The sequence below is a fragment of the Xenopus laevis genome, chromosome 6L, assembly GCF_017654675.1.
Source record: "Xenopus laevis strain J_2021 chromosome 6L, Xenopus_laevis_v10.1, whole genome shotgun sequence".
NCBI classification, from domain to species: domain Eukaryota; kingdom Metazoa; phylum Chordata; class Amphibia; order Anura; family Pipidae; genus Xenopus; species Xenopus laevis.
The window spans coordinates 144,815,934-144,829,394 of record NC_054381.1 but is presented as its reverse complement, the minus strand read 5'-3'; the positions used below and the strand labels follow the sequence as shown (position 1 = coordinate 144,829,394).

At 39.4% G+C, this 13,461-nt stretch overlaps 1 pseudogene; it reads left to right on the top strand.

Annotated features, from left to right (window-relative positions):
- Positions 1–779: 779 nt before the first annotated feature.
- LOC108718597 overlaps positions 780–13,461 on the top strand; it is a 39,732-nt pseudogene continuing 27,050 nt past the window's right edge.

The window sequence follows — 13,461 nt, the reverse complement described above, 5'->3', positions numbered from 1 at the left end:
TTTGTGCAAAGGCATAACTTAAATAGTTTTTCCGTTACCGACTTTTATTACATTCCCCCGTTATTGTTCTATACGGATTGACCGCTCCCCTAAGCTGAGAGCTGAAGCACCTGTTCATTTGGTGAGTTTCCTTCAGGCAATAGATATATTGGTGCTTAGATTTGTTACTTGGATAGCCAAAATATTGCCCCAATTTGTCCTGAGGTGCAGTATCTGGAATGTTACCAGTAGTGATGGGCGAATTTGGGGCGTTTTGCTTCGCCGAAAAATTTGCGAATTTCCCGAAATGGCGAAAAAAATTGTGAAACGGCGCTGGCGTCTCGTTTCTCGACGTAGCTAAAAAATGGTCACCGGCGTCCATTTTTTTTTGACGCCGGCGAATTTTCAAGGCGGTTTCGCAGATTTATTCGCCAGCCGGAATTTGCTGCGAATTCGCACCTGGCTTATAAAGTCGCCCATCACTAGTTACCAGCTTACTAGTATTTTGTGGTAGATTTCCTTGTTTCTTTTTATTTTTTTTTACCCAAATATGTAAAGTTATGGTTACCAAGCTTCTAACACTTTTCTTATATTAATTTCAACTATGACTGCACTGCATAAAAAAATGTCTTACGTCAGTGTAGAAAGTAGTAAATATATACCAGCAGTCTTAAGTAATTATGGGGCAAACGGTAGTTTTTCAATCAGAAACGAGTTTCAGTTACAGCTTCAGAGTAGCTGTAATTGAGTGGTTTACTGAAAGCAATATGCATAGTAATTGCCTGTTGGGATTGATCTGAATGTATGACATTTTATGTTTACAGAGAATGGTGAATATGAAATCTTGAAGCGTAGGAAGCTTTTTGGAAAGTCTGTACCGCATTACACAGCTATTGAGCCTCTTGGCAATGGGGTAATGATGATCATTTACAAGCCATTCAGATTCATTGCAAATGAGAAGGAAGAGCCCGAGTCATCTGAAGATGAGAAAATGGATGAAGGTGACAAAAGAGGTAATGATACTAGAAATGTGTGCTTTTTATTACACATCGTCTTTCTTGGTGCCACATTGTTATGCCTATATGCATGCAGCTTGTGTAGTATGTCATTTCAGGTGTTTTATGTTTTGTGATTCTTGAAATGTAACTGTTGGGTAGCAACCTCTTTTTATCCCCAGCCAACAGTGTTTTTCTGTTGTGTGTTAATGCAACACAAAGGAAAAGCTACAACATTGATGTGCTGTGGTTGGTAAAAATAGTTTCACCTGTACAAAAAAATATCTGATTCCAGCATCCATTATTAAACACAATCAGTATAGAATAGTAGGTTCTGAATGGTTGCACAACCTGTTGTGTTTGAAACATTAGGTTTAATTTAATTTTGAAATAGTTTCAGCCACTTTACTGTCATGGAACACACGGGTCTATATCTCCTTTAGTTCAGGGATGTGACTGGCGAGGTCTAAAGTTCTCCAATATATTTTTTCTTATTTTTCTTCCTTTAAAGGAACAGTTCAGTGTGAAAATATAAACTGTGTAAATAGATAGGCTGTGCAAAATAAAAAAATGTTTCTAATATAAAATTCACACATTCGAATTTTAATCCCCCAATTAGAACTTTTGAATGTAAGATGTATCATGCCTCTACCATGGAAACAGTTCTAATTTGAATATTCGCCACCTAAAACCAGCGGAATTAATTTACAAGTCAATGGCAGAGGTCCCTTGAACCATTTGAATATGTTAATTGCCTTCCTGACATTCAAGTTTCTTTCAGAGGGAAAACTTTTCGAGTCAGGACTGTTCAATCACATTTTTTTTTAAAATAACCTCCCATTCGAGTTGTGAGTATATTCTAGTTTATTACAGTAAAAAACAATTCACATAGATTCGAAAATTGACCCTTTATAAATCTATTTATTATTATTAACATGTATTTATATAGCGCCAACATATTGCGTAGCACTGTACCCATTAATGTAAAAAAAATGAAAAAATTTGGCAACTAAAACCGGCTTAGAAGTTATTCTCAGAATGTTTGAGTGTAATGCTATCATTCTTGCTTGAATTTTAAAAAATGCTAGAATTCAAAAATTAATAAATTTGCCTCCCCGATTTACCTGAAGTTAACTTTTTAAAATATAGATCATTCTGTGTATGGAAAAGAAAGGGAAAAAAACGAATAAGGTTTTTGTCCCTGAGAAAATTCACTGGAAATAATAAATGGGTAAGAGTAAGAAATGGTACGAGGAAATTCTCATTTGGTTTTAGGGTTTTAGAGGATTTATCAACCACAATTTAACAAATTTTCTCTAAAACCATGAATGCCAAGCAATTTATTAAAACAGCCTAATCTATAAAGCAAAAATTTGGATCTAATCTAAATACTGATGTGAAAACCTCAAACTCATCTAGTATTTAGTGAAACTACAAACTAAAAAACCCTGAAAACTTCTAAAAAGCTTGAATTTAAGAAATATTTTACTTTTGAAAAGGGACAAATCATATTGACTTCTACATTACCTCAACAGCTTTAGATGGTACAATCTGTTGTTTTGCACACTTTTCAAATAAATTAGGATTTTTTTGTGGTTTAGAATAAGTGGGGGCAGATTTACTAAGGGTCGAATTTCGAGGGTTAAAAAACCCTCGAATTCAACCTTTGAAGTAAAATCCTTAAAAATCGTATTCGAAGGATTTTAGCGCAAAAGGTTCGATCGGCTAAAAATCGATCGAACGATAAAAGCCTTCGAATTTAACGATTTGAACAATTTTAAGCGCTCCATCGAAGGATTTCTATTAGATCAAAAAAATGTAGAAAAGTGCTGTGAAAAGGTCCCAAAAGGCTAACATTGCACTTCGGTATAGTAGCTTTAATTTGTCGAAGTATGAAGTCGAAGTTTTTTTTAAAGAGACAGTACTTCGATTATCGAATGGTCGAACGCTTTTTCGTTTTCGATTACTTCGAATTGTTCGAATCATTAGATCGATCGAATTCCATCGAATTAGAACAACTTGATGGTCGAAGTACCCAAAAAATTACTTCGAAATTCGAATATATTTGTATTCGAACTATTCACTCGAGGTTAGTAAATCTGCCCCTTAGTGTAATACACGATTTGTGAAAATGAATGACATGCAAATATTAGTAAATTGGCCCCTAAAGGTGGCCATACATGGATAGATCCGCTCGTTTGGCGATGTCGCCAAACGAGCCGATTTCCCTCCGATATGCCCACCTTGAGGTGGGCAATATCGGGCAGATCCGATCGTGGGCCCTAGGGCCCAACGATCGGATCCTAGCTTTCGGCAAACGGGCGGTTGGATCGTGGGACCGCATCAACGAACAGATGCGGCCGCGATCCGATGGGATTTTCTGTCCCATCCGATCGAGATCTGGCCGACTTTCGGCCAGATCTCGATCGGGGAAGACCGTCGGGGGCCCCCATACATGGGCCAATAAGCTGCCGACACAGTCTGTCGGCAGCTTTTATCGGCCCGTGTATGGCCACCTTTAGATTATTGTAATTTATGACCATAGCTTTTGAATATTGTTGATCCCTAAAATGGAAGAGTCTTGTCTGGCTATTGAGCAGTCAGTTTTAATCTTTATATACTTTAAACATGGTCACACAGTTTCAAGATGGTTGATTCCAAGATGTTAATGGAGGGTTATATGTGAATCTGCTTTAGGTTTTGGACGAAAGATGCAGGTGCAACATAGTTCAATTGCCCAAAATGCTTGTTTTGGGGATCCAATCCAGGGATGATTATATCAATAATTTATAAATCGTAGCATCGTATATGTAAGCAAGTTACCAGCCCACATGATATGATCTTAACTACTGTACTACAAGTTGTGGAATATACTTATAAAAATGTTATCTCAGATATTTTTTTTATTAAAGTTAAAAACCTTTCAGACAGAGAAGTTTCTAAGGAACTGACGGAGCCAGTAGACATGAAACCTTTTTATCCAAAGCTAACTGTTAATCTCTCTTCAAAAGGGATGTCATTATGACTGGATAATTATGGAGGCCTGTTCTTAGTGTAATTAGATATATAATAGTGGTCACTGCATTGACCAATTATGCCAATTTATACATATGTAACCTACTGCTTAACACCCTGGGGCATTGTGGGTAGCAACCATAAGCACCAACGTTGGTTTTCTGAGCTTCTCGTTTGTGTTTCTGCTTCCTTGACAAGATATAATTTTTTTAATGTGCGTGCTGTACAAACATTACCTTTTGTGCTGGGAACTAAACCTAATGGTACATTGCCACTGCTAACAATGCACCATGTATAAATAATTATCTAAAGTAGCTCTTTAGACTGAAAGTAATAGATTTGTTTCAGATGTAATGTGGAGCTGATTACAGTCTAAAAGGTTTGTGTTTTGTTTGTAAATGAAAAGGTGAAACTGAAGTGGAAATGATGTGGGGAACCAATATGGTTTTGTTGTCTGTTAATCAAAGGATCACCAAGGTCCCTTGAGGCCTACCCTTTCTACTTTGTTTTATAAAGAAGTGACATGGGAAATTTTTATTCTTGTATTCTAAAATTCTTTTATTCTTGTCATAGTTGCCCACAATGAACTTTTGGGTCAGTTTTAAGGTGCCAGTGCAAAACAGACTGTAAGAAAACTCACTGGACTCCCCGCAGTCTTGTCCACGGCGTGCATGCACAAGGTGCATGTCAGCGCTGTATAAAATGCAAGCCTCTTTTGCATTTCAGGGTGTCAAAATTGCATCATGTTTGACACTCACACTTGTGTAATGACGTGTTTCATCACTACGTTTGCACCACCACGTTTGATGCCATTTCTGATGCTTTAAAAGAGAATTCAACCCTAAACTAACAAAAACCCTACCCTACATAAACCCCCCTCCCCCCCAGCCTAACAGCCCCCCCCAGGGGAAATACCCCTAACTTTTTACTTTTTACCCCACGGTGCAGATTCAGGGATCACAGTTCACGGCAGCTATCTTCCGGGTCTTCGATAATCTGACATTCAACGGAAGGAATACCACTGTTTAATATCAATCCGGCTTTATTATTACACACAGTGCGGAGTTACAATTTCAGTGGGTGTGCTGTGCAAACCTACGCGTTTCGTGTCTAGGTAAACGACACTTCCTCAGGGTTACTGAGGAATAAAAGCCGGATTGATATTAAACAGTGGTATTCCTTCCGTTGAATGGCCGGCGCTGCTAGCGAGGAATCTATAGTGTGAAGATTGGAGTATCTGGGGCTAATACCCGAAGTCTCGCGATAGCTGCGACCAGGAAGGGAACGCTGAACGCCGAGGTGAGCTCCGCCATAACCGCTTCTTTAATCGTTTCTTCGATAATCTGAGACTGAGACCAGCGAAGCGGCGCATGTGTAGTTGGAGCAACTGTGCATGCGCCGAAATGGATGGAAATTGACGAAGTGCCAGAAGAAGACACGAATACCCAGAAGATGGCTGCCGTGAACTCCGAATCTCGGCATCTGTAACCGAAGGGTAACGTGAACTCCAAATCCCTGAATCTGCACCGAGGGGTAAGTAAAAGGTTAGGGACATTTTCCCGTGGGAATAGCTAGGCTGGGGGGAGGAGGTTCTACGTAGGTAAGGGGGTAGAGTTTTTTTTTAGTTAAGGGTTGAATTCGCCTAAACACTAGCCAAACAGTGCTCGGTTATCAAGCTCACAAATTTTGCCTGGTGTTCCTTGTATTTGTAAGAAGAATTTCACCGGCACACAGGAGTTGCAGTAGCAGGGCAAGCCCTTGCAATTTTATTATGCAGTAGTGCAATGTTTCGGGGTCACGCCCCTTTGCTTGACAAAGGGGTGTGACCCCGAAATGTTGCACTACTGCATAATAAAATTGCAAGGGCTTGCCCTGCTACTGCAACTCCTGTGTGCCGGTGAAATTCTTCTTACCCTTGTTGTGAGGTGGCTGATTCCTCTATCACTGGGCACCAGGATAAGAACCTTTGGGAGTGTGTGCGGCTTCTCCAAAGTTTACTTCCTTGTATTTGTGCCTTCTGTTGTGACTTGTTCCTGATCTTCACCTGTGAGCCTCTGCTGCCTGCCTTTTAACGATTTTTCTGTTTACTCCCTAGTACCTCGCTTTTTCAGCCTCCAGCCTCTCTTTACTGCTGAGCTTCCTTTTCAAACCTCAGATGATCCTCCAGCCAGTGTGAGCTGCTTGTGGGTAAGAAAGTCTTCAATCCAGCTCAGCTGTGACACAGACACTGGCTGCTCATATATACTCAGTTAACAGTAGATGGAGGGCACACCAAATTGGTAAATATTCTAGCTCATAGTGTAAGAGGTGCAGAAACCATAAGTTACCCCTACATAAGGTAACATACAACTATGCAATTTGTCTATAGGTTCGCACACTCAAAAAACACAATCCCCTTGACACAGGCCTTGGTGCCGAAATGTTGGGGCCATTCTTTTGGGAGGTGTATCCGCTCCTTGTTGGTGTTCTTTCTTACTGTGTTTTTTCTTGTTATATTTTTTTTTTTTAAACTTCTTTTTATTAAGATTTTTTTTTTTCCATTCCATTACATACAAAAAGAAAGAAAAGCAATCCACCCACACCCCACCCTCCCACACAGAAAATAATAAAAAAAAAAAAAAAAAAAAAAAATATTAGTATATTTAACTAATAGGTGGTACATATGATGTGCATTGTCATTTGATGTATTGTACAATAAATGCCAATTCACTATGGCATTGTTTGTGAGAATTTTTTCTGCATAAAAAGAAAAGCATTTTTCAAGTACCGTATATACTCGAGTATAAGCCGAGTTTTTCAGCCCCCAAAATATCATGAAAAACTCTACCTCGGCTTATACCCGGGTCAAGCGCAAAAATGGTCGCCGGCGTCTGAGAATAGTTACCGGCGCCTAAGAATAGTCGCCGGCACCTAAGAATAGTGGCCGGTGCCTAAGAATAGTCGCCAGCATCCAAGAATAGTCTCGAAGAATATTCGCCGGCGTCAAAGAATGGTTGCAGGCATCCAAAAACAAGACGCTGGCACCTCCAATGGGAGCAGAAACCCTAAATTTTTTGATTGAAACTTACCAGAAGCTGCTTCATTTCTCACCCTAGGCTTATACTCGAGTCAATAAGCTTTCCCAGTTTTTGGAGGTAAAATTAGGTACCTCGGCTTATACTTGGGATGGCTTATACTCTAGTATATACGGTATACCACTCTTGTTCTCTAAACTGTGTTTTTTGATTGTGCGAACCTATAAACAAATTGCATGCTCATATATCCTCCAAAGATTAAGAAAAGCAGCACACTGGAACACGTTGTATAAACAAATGCAGAAAAAATGTATTTAGAAATGACACCAATATAGAAAAATAAGCCTTATGTGTTTTTCGTGACTAAACATGATCAAGTGCCCATGTCATATCTGATCATTCATATCTGTTGTGGCTAACAAATTCCATAGTGTTAAGCTGGCCATACACAGCCCAATCTGCTCACTTGGTGAGGTTGCCCAATTAGGTGGATTTGAACACGATTGGCTAATGACTAGATCATACGGTGGGGCTTATGGAGACCCAATAGAGGAGGACCATATGAACGTGACAATGCTCTCCTCATCCAATGGTATTTTCAAATCTGACTGGTATCTGGTCTGTCAGGCCTGCTAGTGGGCACCATACACAAGCCAATAAGCTGTAAACTCCACATTGGCCTGTGTATGGTCTTAAACTAACTCAGACTTTGAAACAGAGATGAAACGATACTTTTACTTTGCTGTGGTTTTGTAATTGCACAAATGGCAAATTATAACTGTTTCTGTTTTATCATTTCTGATGGTTTTTGATTTTTGTTCCCATTTTCATTAAAAAATATAAAATACTTAAAATTCATCATAATCTCAAAACACATTTTAATTAGCATGTTTCCTAAAATCTGCCTTGTGAAATTCTACTAAAGGGCTCTTTTCTTTTTTTTTCTCCGTACTAGTTTGTGTTGCTTTAACCCGTTGCCTATCAAGGTGCTTTGATCTCACTGTATTAATTGTTGGCAGACACAACCTAGATCAAAGAGCAGGGCTAAAATGTAAATCCTTTGGTGCTTTAGAATTTATGTTCTGTGGCAGGCAAACTGATAATCTAATTATATACTTTATTCTGACCCATAATTTATTCATATTAAGGAATTCTTCTTTCTGCCACTAGGTGGAGAATGCCATAAAATCTAACAGCATGCCTTACAAAATGGCATTGCTGCAAAGACTTTGGATAACCCTCTAAATATTCTTAGCACTCCACTTCCACAAGTCTTAACAATTAAAGGAGAACTAAATCTTAACTGAAGAAGTAAGTATAAATATTGTACATTATGTTTTGTGCTTCTGTACCAGCCCAAGGCAACCGCAGACCTTTAGCAGTAAAGATCTGTTTCTCCAAAGATGCCCCAGTAGCTCCCCATCTTCTTTTCTGCTGATTCACTGCACATGCTCTGTGCTGCTGTCACTTACTGAGCTTAGGGACCCACTCACAATATACAGTACACCTAGAATAGAAATATCACAATATAAGGCTGATTAGTAATTAATACAGATAATTACTACATGGCAGCACAGAAACCAGTGCAATTAGCATCAGAATTTAATAATCAGCCCTGTAGCATCAGCTTTTATTATGTGTAGCCTCACGGCAGATTTCAAAATTAAATATAAGAAAAAAAAGTATTTTCTCTTTTGAAAAACAGATTTCAATGCAGGATTCTGCTGGAAGAGTGCTATTAAATGATGCATTTTGTTAAAAAAAAAAAAATTTTCCCATGACAGTTTCCTTTTCAAGCAGCTTGATTTTAAAGATGTCTTAGACCAGTGAAATACATTTTTTTTTTTGGTGTGCCGAATAGTAGTCATCAAAATACTGTCACAATAAGAATAAGGTTTGACTCAGATGCAGATAAGATGCCTAGCTGCTGTGTTTACAGCATGTGGTTACTGTCTATACTAGAGATCTTCTTTTTGGCTTCTTAAACAAAGGTACTGTATGGCCCTCCTTAGCGTTCAGCAAGAATACAGATACATGAAAACATGGTTTATACAGATTCTCTCCCATCAAATAGGCTTTTATGCTCAATTTAATGGCTATTAGGCCAGGGTCCCTTTCCACTGATCTGGACCCCATCCCCTAAGGACCAGACCCACATTTTAGGAACTAATGACTTACACTGTCACTTTTTAATAGTCGTATATTTGTTTGTGCTTTATGGGGGAAATTCACTAAAGGGCGAAGTGACTAACGTTAGCGAAAAGAGGTAGACTAGCGCTACTTTTCACTCTTTTGCCAGAAGTTTCACTCTGGCGAAAGAGCGTTACTTTGCAAATTCACTAAGATGCACCTTTTACTTACCTGTTCCACCAGACTTGCCTTTGGCAGCTCAGACCAGGCGAAGTGCAATGGAATGTATAGGGCTTCTTCAATCTTTAGTTGAAAAATTTTCGAAGTCCCAAAAAACGCTTGCATCGTTTACTTTTTCAGGGTGATAGGCTGCAAAATTCCGTAAAAAAATTTTTTTGGTACCCAGACTCCCACATAGATTTCCTAACAAATGGCAGATAAACTATACACTGGGCTCATGTGTAGGGCAATATAACAACTTTATTTTATTCTATTAAGGTTTCCTGGGTTTGTGTAGTGTAATGTATTTGCTGCAACATGTAAATCCCTTCAACTTTAACTTCCAGCCGTATGCAAATTAGCCAATGCTATTGTAACTTTGCTTCGCTTGGCGCAGTAACGCCAGCGCAACTTCGCCAGAGTTCGGCACCCTGAACTCAACTTCGGATTTTAGTGAATTATCATTGTCCTAGTGAATATATGCCTGGCAAAGTTTTGCGATGTGAGCGAAGCCGTCGCTGGCGAATTTCCGCAGGTTAGTGAATTTGCCCACATAAGAGCTAAACTTGTATAACAAAAAAGTATTGTTATTTTGGCCACAAAAACTTAAAACAGATCTCAGCTGTAAGTCATAAAAGAACTGCATCCAGCATTGCGCAGTTTGATTGAACTCTTTTATACTGGGGCTGAATATTAAAAAAATAATAATTGTAACTTTGAATAAGGAGTAATTATGATGATCAGAGTGCGCTATAGATGATTTTCATTTTCAGAGCACTTACCGTTCTCCCCCACAACTGCAAGGATTAAGCTCTACGCTCAATAGATTATCTGTGCTCTTGGGGGTTTCTCATTAACAAAATGCCACGTCTCATTAAATTACCAGTCAAGAGATTACATAGGTATGGGGCAGCCGAGGTACAACGCATATGTGCGAATGCAAGGCGTGATGAGGTGCGAGACCGACATTGATTTTTTTTTTTTTTGTGTGTGTAAGATTTTGTTCATTCAGTTAGAAAATATAAAAGAATAATCTTTTACTTCTGCCCCAGTTCACTCAACATATTTAAACTTAAAGGACACGGAAATGTTAAATTACTGGGAGATGACGATATGTTATATACACCCCCAGTAAATTCAATCACGGGAACACTGCTGCCAGCTTTCTTACCTTCCACATTTGTCCCTTGGCAAACCTAGGGGCCCATTTATTAAACCTCAATTTTTTTTTCTGGTTGAGGTTATTAGGGTGAAAACTCAAATTTTTTGTGGACATTGTTTTTAGAGATTGATCCTACTCCAAAGATGCTAAAAATCTGAAAATTCGCCATCTCAAACCTTTGGAGGTCATGTAGAAGCCAATGTTCCTTGATACCATGATCTGCCCTAGTTTCCGTTCGATAATCCGAAAAATTAAATCTAGTTTTGACACAACGTTTGGTTGCTCAAATTTTTTCGAGAAAAATGATCGATCAATGAGTTCAGTTCGTGGAAGGGAGTTAGGGCGACTTTGTTTTCATAAAAAATTGAATAAACTCAAGTTTTGGTAAATCAGCCCCTCAGGCTCACCCCCTTAGAGTCACCCCCATGTAGTAGAATAACATTTTTGTATTTTACACTTCTATGCAGGCATTAGGCTAAGTCTGCACTAGCTAAACATTAGAAAGGTGAGGTGGCACTGTAATACTTTTTTTTCCCCCAGGTTGGTACATTTTTTCTTAAAGGAAGCTCCAGAGGGGGAAAAATTGTTGGAAATCTCAGAAGGGTTGAAGCCGTTCCAATAAATTTTGGAAAAAGCTTTGATTTTAATTTTTACCTTAATTTTCAAGCAAATCGATGAATTGTGAATGGTGCAAAACTATTTGCACCAAAATTGTGTCCATCATTATAGATAAGTGGCCCTCTTAGTTAAATATTCTTGGCAAAGTAAAAACTATCTTTTTTTGATCTGCAGTGTTTCCAGTCATAACTCGTGTCATGCTGGTTGGGGCATCACTGGAGGCATGACCAGCTGATCAAGGCCATAAATATCACTTTCCAAAATAGCATCCACTTTCTAGGGTTCGTTAACTTGTAATGAAAAGTCCCTATATCAATGCTAGGGTATCTATAATATACACAGTCCTACAGGATAATATCAAAGGTCTGTGGTCCTTTAGGGTAAGGCCAGACGAGGAGATTCGGGGAGATTTTGTCGCCTGGCGATTTATCGCCACGTCTTTTGCGCGACTATCTCCCCGAACTGCCTCAGCGTTTTTTCGCCATAGGCTACAGCGCAAAATCGCCTGCGCTAATGCACACGCGGCGATGCGTTTTCAATAGTCGCCCAAAGTTGCCTCAGTGAGGCAATTTCGGGCGACTATTGAAAATGCATTAGTGAGTTTGTAATTGATCCTCAGCATTAAGCTCAGATTCAAAAGCAACAGTTATGACCCATGTGGCCCCCCTCAAATTACTGCCTGGTAACCAATCAGTGGAAACCAAGAGAGCTGCAAAGCAGGAAGTAGTGTTCTGGCTATTATGTTACACATCCAGTCACTCCAGCCTTTATACATTACATTTTTGGCCAACTAACTATATTGGAAACATTTTTTATTTTGCACAACCCAGTTTTTATTTTTATACTGAACAATTCCTTTTAGTGTGACGTGAAGAAACCTGGTGCTCCTGTTCCCACAGTTCGTGTCAACCCCGTTTGACTAATAACAAGGGGGAAAAAAGTATATACTTCTTCATAGTGTTAATATTTTCAATTCTAAATGCACAGGGATAAAGATGACAGTTTAAATTGATGTTTTTTAACAAGCAAAAATTGAATAAGACGGGATAGCAACATGGGAAGCGTTAATCACTGTCATTTATGGGCAATATATACTTTTCATATACATATTTAGCAGACTGTGAATGATGCCATGCAGCCAATGTCACGACACTGCTCTTTAAAATGGGTAGAAATTATAGTTCACGGCTTCAAGAAAAAAAAAAATATTTGGACGCTTTGACTTTTTCATATGTACCCCATAAAACTGCCTGCATCTTCCTCTGCAGGAGGGGCTGCTAAACAGAAACGGTTTATTTCAACAAAGATTTAGTTGAGGGCTCTGTGTTTGCCCTTTGCTTTATGATAAGGCCACAGCTCATCCGAATAACCTTTAACTAGAGCTGGCTCCTTTCATCCCACCCCATTCATATATCACTGGATGTTTTTTCATTCACTTTTTTTGGCATTGCTTTTGTGTGTTTGAGTCTTTGGTAGCAGCACTTACTCTCACACTGTTACAGCCATTCAGCGGTGCTTTGTTTTTATTGTTATTATGTTGCAATTTATTTTGCTTTTCATTCAGTTCCCTCTATTAAGACCACTCAGAGTATGATTTGTTCCCCTTTCAGCTCAGTAGCTTGTACATCCTGCCAAAGTCTCTTTCATGTCATCAAACCTCTCTCTTTTCTATTCCAGGGAATCCACCTCTATATATAGGTAGTACACCTTATTTTCTTTCATTCACAATTCTAATGACATCTGAGAGGTTGTCATTTGCTGCCTTTGATGAAATTCCATTTCTTCATATTAGCATGCAAAGCCAAGTATTTTGTTCTCTACTGATCGCCCGCTTGATGTTCTGCACCTCCTTTTTTACATTTGCGACTACAAAAGCTCTTGCCAAAGAATAGAATTTGTGTGAGGGCAACTTAAAGGGCCAATAAACACATTTGTGCACCCACTGTAAAACTGCATTGTATTTGTAGCACATTTTAACATTTTGTGCAACTGTCTATATTTTGCAGCAAGCTGTTGTCCTCTATGAGAAGACAAAAAGGTCAGTGCTGTTACTGGAACAAGTGGTGTCAAGTAATTTGTCAGGGCTCAGCAGAACAGCTCCGGGTTGAGCCTCGTGAATCGGCCGGTGTCTCTGCGCCAGTGCCTGTTGTTGGCGCGGGCGCGTGTGCTGATGCGCGGGCGCGTTCTGGCGTGCGCGCGTCATGACGCAGGCGCGCGTCCTGTCGCAGGCGCGCGTCCTGACATAGGCGCGCGTCCTGATGCAGGCGCGCGTCCTGACGCAAGCATGCATCCTGAGTTTAAAAGGACGCTCAGGCCTAGGCTCAATGCG